Source organism: Neomonachus schauinslandi, chromosome 4 (genome assembly GCF_002201575.2).
Source record: "Neomonachus schauinslandi chromosome 4, ASM220157v2, whole genome shotgun sequence".
NCBI lineage: Eukaryota > Metazoa > Chordata > Mammalia > Carnivora > Phocidae > Neomonachus > Neomonachus schauinslandi.
In genome coordinates this window covers 88,206,526-88,223,938 of record NC_058406.1, presented here as the reverse complement: position 1 = coordinate 88,223,938, position 17,413 = coordinate 88,206,526, and the positions used below count along the sequence as shown (strand labels likewise).

At 37.2% G+C, this 17,413-nt stretch overlaps 1 pseudogene; it reads left to right on the top strand.

Annotated features, from left to right (window-relative positions):
* Positions 1-5,566: 5,566 nt before the first annotated feature.
* On the top strand, positions 5,567-15,083 carry LOC110580617 (annotated as a pseudogene).
* The last annotated feature ends 2,330 nt before the right edge of the window (positions 15,084-17,413 follow it).

Sequence of the window (17,413 nt, the reverse complement as noted above, 5' to 3'; positions counted from 1 at the left end):
GACAGTGTCATCCAGAGCCTGCATGTTTAATCACCTTGCTATAGCTGTTCTATTATTGTTGTTGCCATTTAATATTAACCATTATGCCACAGCTGCTCAATTATCATTGTTTTTGTTATGACTATATTATCTTATCCATTAAATGAAAAATCATGGTTAATTCTGAATCATTAAATAAAAACTAATGAATAAATCTGACTCAATTCATGATAGTATCTTTCTAAATTTACATTCTCTTCCTATAGTTAAATGTTACTATCAATTTAGTGTTATAAATTTCTGCCAATATCAATAAAAAGTCCACAGGTGGTACAAAAGTAATAGTGGAAAGACTTACATATGGGGTTTTGACTTTGAACAAAGATTGCCTTTGAGCCTACCATATGGTTTGATCAAGGGGCCAATTCAGCTAACCGGAGCCTGCCTTTACACTTAGTCTAGGAGTTGGCAATATATCCTGAGTCAGGTGACCTGCCTTTAAGTACCAACAGTTTTTAAATCGGATCTGTGAATTTTGAAGTGTTTATTTAACTTCTGTGTTCCAGTTGCATAACAGATCTCCCCAGTAATATAGACACCTCTTAAAATTATGAATTAAATCAGATTGATGGTCATTGTAACTATGAAGTTACGAGATAGATCATTCAGATATGAGGCTTTATATCATCAGAACTCTTTTTTTTTTAGAATTTATTTTGGAAAAGGGCCAAAAAGTGAATTGTTGGATTTTTCACTTATATCCAGAAGGTTTCTATGTTTTGTTCATCAGTGCAGTTGCTTTTATGACGTTTCCTCTGGTTTTCACAGTGTTTAGCCATGGGACTTACGGCTGACAAAGCAGAAGTGTATGAGAAGTGAGACAGTGAGAAGCAATGACCGGCTGTTTAATACTATGATACCACAAAACTGAATAAATCTATTTTCCTGTGGGAGACAGAAGTACTTCGCTCTACAGGAGCACTGTGTGCAGAGAGAAGACGCTCTGAGTATCGTGGATGAGATGACAGAGACAGGGCTGGAAGTCACTAGTGAATTCTCAGGCAGGTAAGACCCCTGACCCCACTAAGTAAATGCTACACCCTGTTGGCCTTGACCATCCCACAGATGGTGCTCGCGTTTCACTTACCCAAAGGGCAGCAATCATGCTTTTCCACTAGTCTGAACAAAAAGAATAATTGTGAGGTCTGGAGAGGGGGAGGGGAGGGGTGATTATTCCAGTCAAATCTGGAAGTCCTATAAACTTAGGCCAGAGGATACAACTTTAATCACCTCTCGCCCCTCCTCACTTTGCTCAGTACTCTTTCGGCTTTTCAATTAGTGTTTCAATTCTTTGGCAAACTATTTATTCTGCTCATAGTTTATATCTATAGCACTCATTTATTTTCAGTCATCGGTCATGGTAACTCAGCAAGAGCTCTGTGTTAGAGGTTTGAACATCCCTAATCAGCGTCCTGGTTTAACTTTGCCAGCCCACTGCCCACCCAGAAATCAGTGGGGTGTCTCTTAAAGGCAAGTCTGATTGTGATCCTCCTTGGCTGCCCCAAAGCCAAAATTAAAATCAGAGCCTCTCAGTATCAGTTGCTTTACCACAAGGAAAAATTCCACATTTCTTAATACATCTTCAAAAGGATTTATGTCCACTTCCTCTTTTCCTTCCTTGTTCATTTCTCCAGTCCCGTATGTTGCTGCAAACTACCCCTGCTTTAACCCTCTGCATGTCTACATGAGCAGGAGCTTCAAGTCTTTGCAGTCTGGTAAAAACTTGCCATCATGTCACATAATTGCTTTTCTCATATGTTAAAGACGTATTAATTTTCCTTAGTAAGCAGAATGCTAATCCTTATACATACGTACGTATGTGTGTGTGTGTGTGTATAAATGCTCATAATAATTTTGTATGCATTATATAGTTTATTCCTTATTATACCACCTTTAAGTAAATAGTACAATTGTTATTATCTGTGTTTCACAGATGACCCAACCGGGCTCTGTATGCTCCCTATTTAGCCTGAGTCACCAGACAGTGGGTAAAAGACTACATATATCTGGTTCACTGTGTAGAGTCTAGTTTCTTTTCAATTCTGGGTTATTTTTGAGATGCCTCTGGTTCAAAATGAAGAATAATTCAGACTAAAATCAACCCCATGTAGGTTTCCTTCACCACTGTGTTGCTCACCACTGGGCTTGGCAGAGGGCAGGTGCTTCATAATTATTTGTTAAATGAATGAAGGAACCTCTACTGGGCTTTCAAGCCTTTTATATTTGCAAATGGCATGCAGAGAAGAGACGTGATCTTCTCAGGGACTTAACATGCAAGAGGGACTTAGGACATCGAAGTGTGAAGAGATAGACTCGGAAATGAATCTTGGCTCTATTCATTAATTGTGTGCTTTTGGACCATTATTTGAATTCTAAATCTCAATTCTATCATCTGGAATTTCAATTATCTGGCTAAAACATAAAAACAACATTAATCGCTTCATAGGGTTTTTGTGGGAGGTAAATGACATACGTATAAAAAGCATGTAGCACAGGGTCTAGCATTTAGTAGACGCTAGATAAATATTAGTAGTTCTCTTCCTGCTGTGAGGGAGAAGTGTTAATTCACAGCCATTTAGGTCAGCGAGCGATGCAATCATTTAACATTTTTTTTCTAAATAGTCATTACATATTTATAATTCCAGGCTCCTTGATTTATATGTGTTCCTGTTAGCTGCTTCTAAGCAGTTTCCAGCTTTTGCATACCCCTAGAGTTTATCTCATTCTGCTATATAGGTTGGAAATCAATTTTGGGAAAATCATACCAATATAACTCAACCATCTTTCAGGCTGGTGGATTTAGTTGTGAGTCCTAGCTAAGGAAAATAACAACCATAGTAAAATGTTTTGTAAATCCATACCTGATTGGAGAGAGGATATTAGAAGTTAAGCTCTTGATTTTAATATATCTGGGCATTAAGCTACCTTTTGTATTTTGCTTGCTATGCTAATCCATATAGAGAGCACTACAGAAATTTCGATTCTATGAAGCCCTCTCTAAATGATTCTTTTAACCATGCAAGTACTGAAATGTGCAGTTTCGCAATCCATTCCAAGTACTCGAGGACTCAGGCAACAGTATTCGTTTTGTTTTTAAATAAAAATTATTCTAGACCTGAGTTATGTTTAGGGGCTTAAGAAAGGATAATATGTTTTTTTGATTCCTTTATGTTGCCCTATTAATTATGTTAGTTCAATTTGTTCCTTTCCTTCAAATGCCTTTTTTTTTTTAGTAAGTTGAAAAAATACGTTTTTAGCCATTTCTACAGCTGATTATGCTGCTTGTGAAGTTTTGACGACGCCTTTCCCTGGTGAAAATCTGTGTGGATTTCTGAAGCAATGCAGTTTACATCAACAGTTTCTGTAGAGTCTTTGCCATGGCCCTGATTTGTTAGCTGAGTCGTTTTAACCGATGTAAGTCTTAATCTCCCCATTGGTCAAAAGCGGCAATTAATATCCACCAAACCTATCTGTTGTATGTTTGAAATAATATATGTAGATCTCTGTGTATATATGGGGCAGAAATTCTATAAATTTTAATCCCCTTTTCCATCTTTCTCTGCTAAGTATTCTTTAACCATCAATATGCTGCTGATGGTTTTATATCTAGTAATAATACCACTTTGTGTTTATGCACCACTTTTCCATTTTGCCAAGCACTCTCCTGCGCTAGCTTTTCATCCTCATAACAAGCCTGACAGGTGGGTAACATGGTGATGACCACTTCCGTTTGGGAGATAAAACAAATTGTCAAATTGTAAACTTCTTAGGTGTGAAGGACTATGTCTTTTGCTCTTTTCTTTGTTCCTCTGTTCCTCAGAGCTTAGCACTGAACTTGGCATATATTTGGGGCTATATAAATATTTGTTGTACAGAACTGATTGATGGGAAGAGCAGTAACTTGTGCAAGGTCACACAGACAGAGGTGACGGCAAGACCAGGACAGTCTTTCAGATTTTTCCATTAGACAAGTGGGAGCAACTTTTAATTTTTTTTTCCCAAAAGGGTCAATTCAGGGAAAATAAAAATGTTTGTGTGCCACAGTTTTCCAATTAAAATGAAAATAGCTTTATTGAGTCTCAAGGAAAAATATATTCCTTCTACTTAGATTGCTTCCTTCTGCAGTAGAAAAGTGCCAATGATAAATATTAGCACTCCTTTTTCACCACTAAAATGTTAATATCTGGGCATATTTGAGAAGGAGCCACCCAGAGGCAGCTTTCCAATCTTTTATCCCTCATATTTACAGAGCACTTCAGAGTTCACAAAGTGCTTTCATAGGCATTATCTAATTACCTTCTTGAAACAATCCCAGGAAGGGGTATTATTACCAACCACACTTTACAAAGGGTGTACTAAAGTTGAGGGGGGGAAATGACTTGCCTAAGGTCACACAGCAAGTGCATACTGAACAAGGTTAGATGCATTGCCTCACAGCCCACGTATACTGAGCCCTAGCTCCCTTCATCTGTTTTAGGTATGGGGGATACATATACAATAGATTCCCCCCACCCAAAACAAAAAACAACATAAGCATTTCTCTTTCTTACCCCCTCAGTCTCTGGTGTCATGTGGTATTTTTTTGTTTTTGTTTTTGTTTTTTATTTTTTTATTTTATTTTTTTTTAAAGATTTTATTTATTTATTTGAGAGAGAGAGAATTAGAGACAGAGAGCATGAGAGGGAAGAGGGCAGAGGGAGAAGCAGACCCCCTGCCGAGCAGGGAGCCCGATGTGGGACTCGATCCCGGGACTCCAGGATCATGACCCGAGCCGAAGGCAGTCGCTTAATCAACTGAGCCACCCAGGTGCCCTGTTTTTGTTTTTTAAATCCAGCTGAGTACAGGAGCCTGGGAATGAACCACTCTAACAAAACAAAAACATATTACTGTATTTCCTTCCCTGGAGGGTTTCTGCCCTAAAAGTCTCCGGTTTGTATGGGTAAGAATTACACTGTGTGCTACAAAGTGAAGCTTCATGGCCTTCAGGCTGATCTGAATGACCTAGCTGGGTGACCAATGCTACCGAAGAGAGATGTGTTCTGGTTTATAGAATGCCAGTGATTCGGTACAGTTTTGACTTGAAAATCTAAAAATTAATTTTGTGGCGGTATGCAAATATAGTAAGACTAGAAATTTTTCACTAAATATGCATGTAGTGACCTTTCTTTCCCACATCGATCCATTCTATTTTTTCATATTCACCTCATTTGCTTTTGTTGACTTGCAACGGGAGATTGCAATAAAACAAGTTTATTTAACTAGGTTGCCCACTGTGAGCAAGTGAACAGAGGACCCCCACCCCCACCACCACCACCGCCATTTCTCTTCGGGGAGTTCTCCAAGCCTTTTTGGAAAGTGGAGGAGATCTATGGAAATATGCGCGGCAGGTGCATGTTTGCATAGGGTGCCAAAGCTGGAAAGTATGAAGAAGGAGTGAAAATGGCACAGGAGGCATGGCTTTCTGCTGATGGGACTGTCTCCCTGTATCCAGTCTCAGCCCACTGGTCTCCTTCTTTATCTCCCCTCAATGGCTTCTCATTTGTCACAGCTACATGAGGTAAGAATTAATTTTGAAGTTCTTTTTTTAATGATACTTTTCTTTTTTTGCTACTACATCTGCTCCCTCCCTCATTTGCATTTCACAGTTTATCTGTTGTAAGTGACATCATTTTCCAAATTCCTTTGAAGAGGACAGCGTTGTCTACCCTGTGGTAACCGATAATATCTTTTGCAGGGAAAAAGAATACTTGTGGAAAGTTGGCCTCAGATAACTCTCTCCTGTTGAAATCCGGAGCTGCTTTATATTTGATTTTCTGCTTTCCGACCTGATAGAAATCATCATTGACTTGTTTTAGACATGGTTGTCTAAAACATAGCTGATTGATGAAGTCCACATTTACTGGACTTGCTAGGTTTTTCTGTTTGTTCTTTGAGTAATGCTGCTGAAAGTGAAATTAGACCCTCTGTAGCAAGTGCTGTTTCAGTGGGTGAATGGATAGATTTAGACCATGGTGGGGAGGTCACCTTAGACTTGGGTACGTGTAATTTTTCTTCTCATATTTTCTTACATCTGCATTTCTAAAATATCATTGTACTTTTTATCAAAAAACATAAATGCAAAGATAAATCAATTAGTAGTTCATTGAACTGGAAATCTTCACAACATGGAATTTGCAAGTATTTTGTCACTTTTGTGGTGTTTCTCATTTTCCATATTTCCAACATGCTAATGACTACATAAACAACATTTAGCCCCATGTATTTTTATTTAATAAGAATCAAAATCCCCAAAACCTCGGCCTATTCCAGAATTTCCCCAAAAGACAATTAGTATAATTGATAAGAAAAGCTTGTACTTTCTTTTCCCCATGTGTAACTCTATTGTTAAAGGTAAGATTCAGCCCAATATTGTTCACGGTTTGCAGATATTTATGAATCACCTCATTGCCCAAGGCACAATGCTCAGCCCTTTAATACTAAGATGTGATATTAAAGTATTGCAATAGTGTCTTAACTAATCTCCTTGTGCTTTGCCTCTCTATGCATCCATCAGTCCTCTACACTGTCCATTCCTTTATGAAGCCATTTCTGACTCCTCCTCAGAATTATCTCAACCTGTCTTTAAGGCACAACACTTATTCTTGTTTTAGGGCATGTAACATATGTTATCATTAGATAATGTATTCATTACAGATGATGCAGATAATTACTGATAATGAGTGGCAGATACAGATAATGAGTGGCATCCCACTCATTTTTAAAATAAACTATTGAATATAATATGCATACAAAGAAGTGCACAAATCACAATATATTTCTCAATAACCTTTCACAAAGGGAACATATTCATATAACCCTTTTCCAGAGCCATAAGTAGAATATTACCAGTTCCCAAATGGTGGCCTTTGTGTTCCCTCCCAGTCACAGCTTTGCTCCCAAAGGTGACACCACCCCATCTCTCATCACCATAGATGAGTTTTAGTTTTGTGTATCTGGATTTTTTTTGCTCAATGTTGTGCATGTGAGTACATGAATTATTAGTGGTACATTGAGTAGCACTGCTATTTACTATCCCATTTTATGGGCCTACTACAATTTATATATTCATTCTACTGTTGCTGAAAATTTGTTTTTGTTTGCTTGTTTTGTTTACTAGCCTGGGGCTATGAGTGTGCTCCCGTGTACATTTTAACATATAGATTCCAGTAAGAACACATATATGTACATTTCTATTCATTTGTTAATCCTCTTCTTGGGATATAGAATTGCCAACATGAAATCAAGAATTGCATTTTAATTTTTAAAAAATAGAGGAATGTGTTGTGCAAACATTTGAGTTTTGAAAGCAAGTAAAGGAAACTTCTTAAGTTGTTCTACTTCCCCATTCCAAACATTGGGGATTTCAAGTCTGTTTCAAGTTCTGTTCCCCAGAAGTAAGCAAGCTAATTAGTAGAGTATTGGTTTAAAGAAAACCTGTTCTCAATTTAAAATAAAGAAACAAACAAAATATTCTGAAGCATCAAAGAGAAAGGAGAAATTACAAAAATACTAAAGGTAATACGAACTCCTAAAGAGAAACGTTCACTTGAATTCCTAAAAACTTTTATAATAACAACTCATACCAATACTTAGTAAACTGAAACCAGGTCTTAACAATGAACCCAGGGGCACCTGGGTGGCTCAGTGATTAAGCATCTGCCTTTAGCTCAGGTCATGATCCCAGGATCCTGGGATCGAGCCCCGCATCGGGCTCCCTGCTCTGCAGGAAGCATACTTCTCCCTCTTCTACTCCCCCTGCTTGTGTTCCCTCTCTTTCTGTGTCTCTCTCTGTCAAATAAATAAATAAAATCTTAAAAAAAAAAAAAGAACCCAGAAAAGACTGAAGTGATTTCTAAGGTATAAAATATAAAATCAGCATTGGAAACATTTAATACAGAATGCTAGAACTGTCTCTGAAGAAGATCAGGTAATGAAATAGAAGGGAGACTGGAATAATTTTAAAAGTGTACTTAAATAATCTCAAGAGAAGATGGGGAATGAGAATATACCATGTGAGTAATGGGAGTCAACAGAGAAGACCACAGAATAAAGAGGGATGACTACATAAGCAAGAATAATAATAAAAATAAATAGTAATAAAAAATTCTAGAACTAAAGTAAATAAATCCCCAAGATTGGGACTTGAGAGAAATCAAAAAAGCCTATTATTTTCCAAGTAAAATATATAGATGTAAACTACTACAAAAAGACATTAGCAATTTTTAAATTTAATTTTCAATATCAATATACAATAAAACAGCCTATCAAACAAATACTGGTTAAATAACTTATCCAAATACCTTTTCCTGCACAAAGCACTGGCAGGTGTGATCCAGCATCTTAAGATGTGGAATTCCACCCTTTGAACTCAGCAACAATGTCTTTTGTCTTTTTGAATTTCCCTAGCACCTAGTTCACTCAGTACATGCTCCTATTTTATCCAAATTGATCTTACTTTAGTCTTATAAATACATATTGTGCAGGTTTTATCTCACTATGTTCCAAGACATCTCAAAAAGACTCATGGGATCAATGATGAACATTCATGGGTTAAGTAATACTGATATCTCAAAGCACAGGTACAATTCTGTACCAAAAATGGACTATGCACTAAACATGATTGTTGTTTTTGAGAAGAAATATTTGGATTTAATTAAATAACATCATAAAGATAAGAAAAAGACTAATAAAAGTAAATTAGAATACAGAACACCAAAAGGAGAGCTAGGACTAAAAAATCTTAACTGGTATAACTGCTGGAACAAAATAGGACACAAAGAAAAAAAAAAGTAAAGATTAATGGACTCTACCTTCAAGATAAAGGTACATAAGTGTCAGAAGGTAAAAGAACCTATAAAAGTGGTCAGATTTCTTTTTTCAAAGATATGTATGGAAGAAGACTATTCTTGTATTTTGAAACTTATGATACATTATAAAATGATTAATTATGTTATTAAGAAATAGTAAAATGAGGGCGCCTAGGTGGCTCAGTCGGTTGAGCGACTGCCTTCAGCTCAGGTCATGATCCTGGAGTCCCGGGATCGAGTCCCACATCGGGTTCCCTGCTCAGCAGGGAGTCTGCTTCTCCCTCTGACCCTCCCCCCTCTCATGTGCTCTCTCTCTCTCTCATTCTCTCTCACAAATAAATAAATAAAATCTTTAAAAAAAAAAAGAAATAGTAAAATGAGAGCATAAAATAGAATTACAGAAAATGACATCTAAATAACAATTAGAAGAATAGATTTAAGTGGTTTAAAACCTCTATAAAAAGAGGAGGAAACTTGAATTGATAAATACATAAGATATGTATAAATAACACTTTTAAAGACACCTATATATAGACACCTTTGGGGACCGCTGGGGGCGGCCAGTGAGTCAGTGTGGACCTAGATCCACCTTCATCTGGAGTCAGAAGTCCCAAGCACAGGCATGGGTCAACCAGAGCCTCATTTGCCTCCCTTTACCCTTTCTTGCCAGGACCAGACCGACCCTCTCCATGGAGGTGCCAGCCTAAGCATGACTATATTTCGGGGCTTCTATTTGTAAGGGATCATTCAAGGAAGGATTTTTGCTGGAGGAGGTAAGACAACATGAAACCTTTAGCACTGACTCGCAAAGCAGCAGAACAAAATTTCGCAAACAATTGAAACCTGTCATCAGCCTTGTTCAAAACGTTTGAGTTTTTATGACTGCGCAAGCAAAATTAACGAACAGAGTTTGGATGGGATCCTTAAAGATTGGAGAAAGAGAGTTATTGGCGGTACAGATTCCAGTGAAACATACAGTAGAGAGATGCAGAGAGCAGGTTATCCATGAGCAGCTCCCTTGCATCTCCTGTGTGCAGGATCTCATCTTCTTGCTCTTCAGCTTCATCTCTGTCACCAACACTCCCACTCATGCTTTAGAATAAATGCGTTTCCTTTAGGCTAAATTGGAAGAACTAAAAGGAAATCCTTTGTTCTTTCCAACCTAGGCAATACTAGCCAGCGTAAGTGCAAAGTGCCTTCAGTCATAAATACTTCCCAGAGATATGCCAAAGTTATGAAAGAAGACGGTACTGACTTTTTTGATAAGGATGGAATGATGAAAGAAATTAGGATGATTTACAGGTTTATAACACACTTCACACAAGCCAGGGTGTGCAGATGTGGAAGACTGAGCTAGCTGCTGAATCTTGTCAGGCCGAAGTGAACATATTAAGAAGACAGATCACTCAGAGGGAAAACGTATAGAACAAAAGAAGATTGTAGCAGGTGATGACGCTAAGCAGACAGATGCCATCTGAAAATTTGGAACCAGTGTTTGGGCCTCAGATGTCATAGCGAGGTTTGTAGCTGAAGGTAGAGGCACACTGGGAGATACAGATTCCTCTGATCCTCCTCCTCTCTCTCTCTCTTTTTTTTATTGTACCCATAGAATCAAGAAAGTACTTCTCACATTGAAAGTTGTATCCTTATGCCTGGACCTCAAATCATGGACTGTTTGAACTCTGCTTCCACCAAGGACAGACTGAAGAGTCCTGGAAGCAGAGAAGACCTTCCTTCCCTAAGAGTAGCTGGAGACAGAGTTGAGACATCAGATAACAGTGATTATGAAAATTTGATTGACCCCCATAGACTCTTTAATAGGGACTTTTTTACTTGATTACTTGTTGAGAAAAAAGTTAAGTTGAGGACTTAATGGGAGGCTACTTACTCAAACCCCTGGACTCCAAAGCGGAGAATCCCTACGCACGGAACTTGTAGGAGCCTAGCATTTGTGCGCCCTCACCTTTTGACCCAGTGTGCAGGTTTCAACAGAGAATCATTAAGAATCTCAAATTGTCCGGGCACTTGGGTGGCTCAGTTGGTTGTGCATCCAACTCTTGATTTCAGCTCAGGTCATGGTCTCAGGGTCCATCTTCCCACTCAGCAAGGAGTCTGCTTGTCTCCCTCTCTCTCTGTCCCTCCCCGCCTCAAAAAAATAAAAAAAAATAAATAGATAAAAAATTTTAAAAAAGAATATCAAATTGTTCTAATTCTGGTGCTATTCGTGGATATACTGGTATATTTAGGCAAAGTAAAATTTATGAACATAATTCCTATTCTTCAAAATAAATTATAAATTAAATATTAAGCACAAGTAGTCTATGAATGTTCTATAATTGGTCTATAAATGAAAAACTTACCCTTTGCACTATCATGTCTCAAAATTTATGTTTTTCAAAAGAGAGTGAGTTTAGCAACAGCGTCCACAGAATCTTCTTTCTATGATGAGCCAAGTTCATCTTCGCCAGAAAAATTTTTTTGATAAGAAACCTGATTGGAACAAATCAGATTTGCCTTCTCTTGTCTTATCAGATGTGACTGAGAGTTTGAAAGAGAGGGCTTTGTTTTAACATCTTTCTACTAGCCTAATATATATTGGCACTTAAAATGGCTGCCTTTAAAAAATATACAAATGCTAATTACCAATAAGTAATCATGCAAATAAGTATGTCATAAATAAATTAATTTTCTTTTGAAGGATTACACTGACTGCTATCTTGCACTAGCCACATTTATGGTCTCTGTTCTGAAGTTCTAAAGGGAGGACATACAGCAGTAGATAACAGAAAGGTATTAGGTACCAGATCTGAATTTTATGATGGACAGAGTCCAGACACAATGGATTTACTTCAGTTCCAAAACATAAATTTTGAGACATGATAGTGCAAAGGGTAAGTTTTTCATTTATAGACCAATTATAGAACATTCATAGACTACTTGTGCTTAATATTTAATTTCTAATTTATTTTGAAGACTAGGAATTATGTTCATAAATTTTACTTTGCCTAAATATACCAGTATATCCACAAATAGCACCAGAATTATCTCTCCTATGTGAGAGATACAATTCATTTAGACCATCTGAGAAATCCTAGTGTTAATTTGATTTGTGGAGAAAGGATATTTAATAAAATGTTCAAGAATTTTTTTTCAAGATTTTTTTATTTATTATTTTAGAGAGAGAGAGCACGTGGAGAGCTTGGGAACAGAGGGAGAGGGAGAGAGAGAATCTCAAGTAAATTCCCCTGCTGAGAACAGAGCCCAATGCAGGGGCTCCATCTCACGACCCTGAGATCATGACCTGAGCTGAAATCAAGAGTCAGATGATTAAACCAAGTGAGCCACCCTGGTGCCCCAGCTGGGAATCTTTTTTTTTTTTTTAATTTTATTTATTTTATTATGTTATGTTAGTCACCATACAATACATCATTAGTTTTTGATGTGGTGATGAATGAAGATTCATTTTAAATCCAAGGGGGGGGGAAAAACCCTTATAAGCTACAGGTTAAAATAAGTACCAAGAATCTATATTTTGTTTTTATAATCTATTTTTTTTTCAAATATAGAGATTGTATCAATGTTTCTCAGACTGGAAAAAAATAAAATACCTTTTTTGATCTGGTTGGAGCTCATTCTAAATTCAAGGAATATTAAACTAAACTCACAACTTTCTACTTTGAGTTCATAAAATTGAAAATCAAAACATGAAATAAACTAAACATTCCATTTAAAATTATAGAAAAGTAAGGATAAAAATGAAAAGAAGCAAATTTTTGATGTCTATTTTCAAGATAATAGCTGAACTGGACAAGTTTGCCTGTAAGTATTGATCAAAGCGCCTGGCTAATTGCCTTTGCACCACTATTTAAGTATAGATGAGCTAAAATTGAACAGTGTAGGTACTAATTCTTATTTAGATTTCCAGATTGCATACTGGGGCTTTAAATCAAAGGATTTAGTGTCACAGTAGGTAAAATGGATAACATGGGCAGAAGGTACTGATTATGATATAATGCTCCTTAAACTTACTAATATAGTAGATAAGGTCTGCAAAGGAGACTGATGATGTTCATAGTTGCTATGAATGAAATTGCCAGCATAAGATTTATACTCACAAATTTGCATACATTTCATATTATTATATTTACCTTATAAATTTATTTTGAATATAACAGAGAAACTCACCATGAGATAGAGTCTTCTGAAAGCTGTGTTTTCCTTTGTTTATAGCAATTGAAGAAATTCTAGGCATATTCATGAAAATGAATACAATATTATAGAAAATACAATAGCAAGAAATCCATTTTATGCATCAAGTTCTTGAATACTTTTTTGAATGTTTGTCCTGCTCAGTCTCATCAACTTCGGTGCATAATTTAAGGTTTGGAAGAAACATTTCATATCATCATTTGGTTTTAACATCTACCCTGAGTATTTCCCTGATAACAAATGTATTTGACACTATCACAGATGAACTTTTTTGCTTGGTTACGTATTAATCTGCCATTTCCCTGGTGCTCTGTTTTAATATATTGAAACTGGTGATTTTATATACAATTCATGCCAATCTATCTAAACTATGCTGAACTATAAGCGAAAAATATAAGCTCTAAAATTTAATAAAATGTTTTTCAAGTAATTATATATGCTTTTAGTTATCACCTAGGAATTAAGTTTGAGAGGCCATTTGTCATAGCCATTTTGAAACCCCACATAGTGAAATTATCTTTATTCTATTTATGTTTTATTATGTTTTTTTTATAGTCAGAGTATACCAGATAAATCAGTTTTCTTATATCTGTTACTTAAGTATTTTTCACTCTGTGTCCTCCACCGTACATTTCTTAAGCTCACTGTTAACCCCTTGGAATTTATTTAAAAATACATTTCATTCACTATGTAATAGATACTAGATTTAACCTTGGTTCCTTTCTTTCTCCACATTTTCTCATTAAAATAGACCAAGATACATTTGGAGACAGAAACCATTTTTTAAGAGGATAAATATAGTCCATATAAATGTAGTAGGATGCAATGAACTTCTAGAAAAAAAGTAGAAGAAATGCTATCTTCTGAGAATTAACCTAGTAAAATAGAGACAAAAAAAGTGTGGTTGGAGGTTTATTGTTGATATTAAGATGGAGATACTTGAATATTTGCATAACAAAGTAAATAATGTGGATATTGGGGGGGGAAGCAGCTGTTATATAACAGCTGTGAGTAACTAATAGCCAAGACTTCCTGGTTCAGGAGCTAGATATTCTTATTTTAAACAAATTCCTCATTTAATTCTTTTGTAAACTGCAGATGTTTGTATGGAATTTAAGTCTGATACTTATATTTTGCTCATTTTTTTTGTGAGGTTATTTTTCCTGTACTTTCAGAAAGGGTCTTGGTTTAAGTAACTTGTCTAACTTCAGAGTTTTTTACTTCTACATGCATGAGTGTGTGTGTGTATATATGTTTAATGTTTAAAAAAATTATATATGGTAGCTTGCTTTGTAGGATTTTATGGCTCTGTCAGCTGGATTATTTTCTTCCTTTGCTTCTGTTCTATTGAGATCAATTTTGATCCCATTGCTGGTAGTTACTCCTTAATATGGATTCCCATTCCAGAAGGGAGCTCTAGTGGGTCAGTTTGAGAGTTCGTAGGGGACAGACTGCTTCAGCCCCTTAGATAATCTTGCTGGGCCCTCCTTGAGTTCACCCTTTCACCCCTTAGGTTTGGCTATTGTTCTCAAATTGGCCCACAGCGTGTTCCAGTGAATATCTGTTGGCTATTTGGTGTTCTCTTGTTTTGGACTCTGTCAAATATCACATTGCTTTTGTCAGACCCCATGCAGTCCCTGAGGCAGTTGGCAAATTTTCCCCACCTGCAGCTGTATTGGGGGATATGTTGTGGGGATATCTCATCACATAGTTTTGTTGTAAATACTATCTGTGTGGTCATGACTTTGCTGTCTAGTTACTTTGCCCATTTTTATGTGGGAATTCAAGATAGAAACTATGCCTGGCATTCTAAATTTATATATTTTTTTAAGATTTTATTTATTTATTTGGGAGGGAGAGAGAGAGAGCTCCTAAGAGCAGGGGGAGGGAGAAGCAGACTCCCCACTGAGCAGGAAGCTTGACGCAGGGCTTGATCCCAGGATGCTGGGACCATGACCTGAGCTGAAGGCCGACGCTTAACCAACTGAGCCACCCAGGGGCCCCTAAATTTATATTTTTAAACAGTTCTATAGGTGATTCTTATATACCACTGCACTATATTATGGTATCTCAGCTCCAGTGCCTACCAACAATTAACTCAGTCTGTGTTTCTCAGTCTTAATATATGAGAGAGAAAACCTGAGTAATCAGTAGCCTGAAAAGGTTTGCTTATTCTCATGTCCAACCACAGACTGATCAGCAATGGTGGTGATAGGAACTATTACATATTTTTATTTAAGAATGAAAAGTACAGATCAACAGAGGAAAAAGAAATGGTTGTTTAACATTTATCACAACTCTAATTTATGGTTTTCTCTGAAATATTAAAACAACTAAGAAATAGGAAAAAGATTTCCTTCTCATGCTATTGCCTCTGCCTGAACTTGCCCTGTGCCCCATCATTTGGCTGACTGATTTCAACTTTTTCATCACATGTCAGTCCTGATCCCTGAATCTTCCTTGACCTATCCTTTTCTTTCAGTCTGAGTTAAAGGTTTTCTCATTCATCCACTAAGTTTCAATTTTTTTATCTTTTTGTCTTTTCCCATATAACACACAAATTCCTTAGGATGGGAATTGTGTTTTTCTCTGTATCTCCAGCATCAAGCATGATATTTTTTTATGTAGAAGGAACTAATGATGATGAATGAATAATTGATGAATGAGTGAAATGAACGAATTAATGAATGAATGAACATAAATCATTAATCATTTTACCACTTAGCGGTCCTCATTGGCTGTTTATGGCAGGCTGAATAATGCCCCTCACCCCTCCAGGATATCTATGTCCTCTCTAGAACCTGTGAATATGTTACCTTATATAGCAAAAGTGTCTCTGAAGATGTGATTAAGGGTCCTGAGATGCAAAGATTGGTTATCCTAGATTATCTGGATGGGTCCTTAATATAGTCACAGTGGTCCCTGAGGGAGACCATGTGGAGTAGGAGATGTGACTATAGGAGAAAGAAGTAGTAGTGAGTCTGGTAAGTGGTCACTAGCTAGGGAATGCAGGCAGACTATGAGTTGGGAAAGGCCAAGAAACAAATTCTCCCTAAAAGCCTCCAGAAAGATGCAGCCCTGTCAACATCTTGATATTAGGCTTCTGACCTCCAAAACTGTAAGAGAATAAATTTGAGTTGTTTTAAGCCTCTTCTTCCATAATAATTTGTTACAACAGCCATAGGAAACTACGGCCTATTTTGGTAGCTCAAAGTGGAGAGCTGCTTAACAAATCCCTAAGAATGCAAAAGTGGTTTTGGAATTGTCTGAACAGAGGCTGGAGGAGTTTGAGAGAATGATAGAAAAGGCCGAGTTTGCCTGAAACAGACTACTGGTAGAAATGTGAATGTTAAAGCTGTTGCTGGTAAGGGCTCAGAAGGAAGTGAGTGATACATCAGACCTGTATCATCTTAGGGAATACCAAAATAGTTAATGTATCTAGATATATGAATGTTGAAGATACTTCTGTTGAGGGCTCAGAAGGAAATGAGTCCCAGAGGGAAGGGGATTCTTGTTACGTAGTGGCAGAAAACTTTAGCAGAATTGTGTCCTACACTTGTGTTGGAAGCAAAATGTGTAGAAGAAGAACTTAGATATTTAGCTGAGATGATTTCCAAGCAAATACTGAAGGTGCGGCTTGGTTTCTTGCTGCTGATAGTAAAATGCAAGAGGAAAGAGATAAATTGAGAGACCTCTTACCCAAAAAGAAACCAGAACTTGAATTGAGAGATTCTCAGCCTATCCAGATGGTAAAAGATGCTAACGTTAGAGTATTCACTGTAAGGAAAGCATATTCTAGAGATAAAGTCAAGGGTTTGGCTGGATAATCTCTTGACAGTACCTCCAGTGGGTCTAAAGGTCAAAGTATCCTGCCACACAGAGAGCTCTTTGAGGAGATTAGGCATGTTATTCATGGACCCCCTCAGCCATCTCCGCAGAGGCAGAGAATAGAGATAGGATTATCCCAGAAAGATTTGTGGGGGAGTCTCTTATCTAATGGAGTGAATCCCTGAGATGTTCACAGAAGACCCTCAGTTCTTTTAGAATGTTGTATGAGCAGAAACACTGTCAGCTTGTACTGAAATGGACAGAGAGGGAATGAAATGAAAGGACGCTTTCAGACTTCCAAGATTCTACAGGGAGAAAATAGGCTAAAAACATGACTCAGTTGCAAACATGTGCTACCCTTCATGAAAAGGGTAGGATGGTTCAGAGGGAGGTGCAGGCATAAAGGGTAGAGCTATGAGCCCAGAAGATAGAATGATGAGCCCAGAAGGCAGAGTGCTGTGCCAGAGAAGACCATTCCCGGGCCTTGTAAC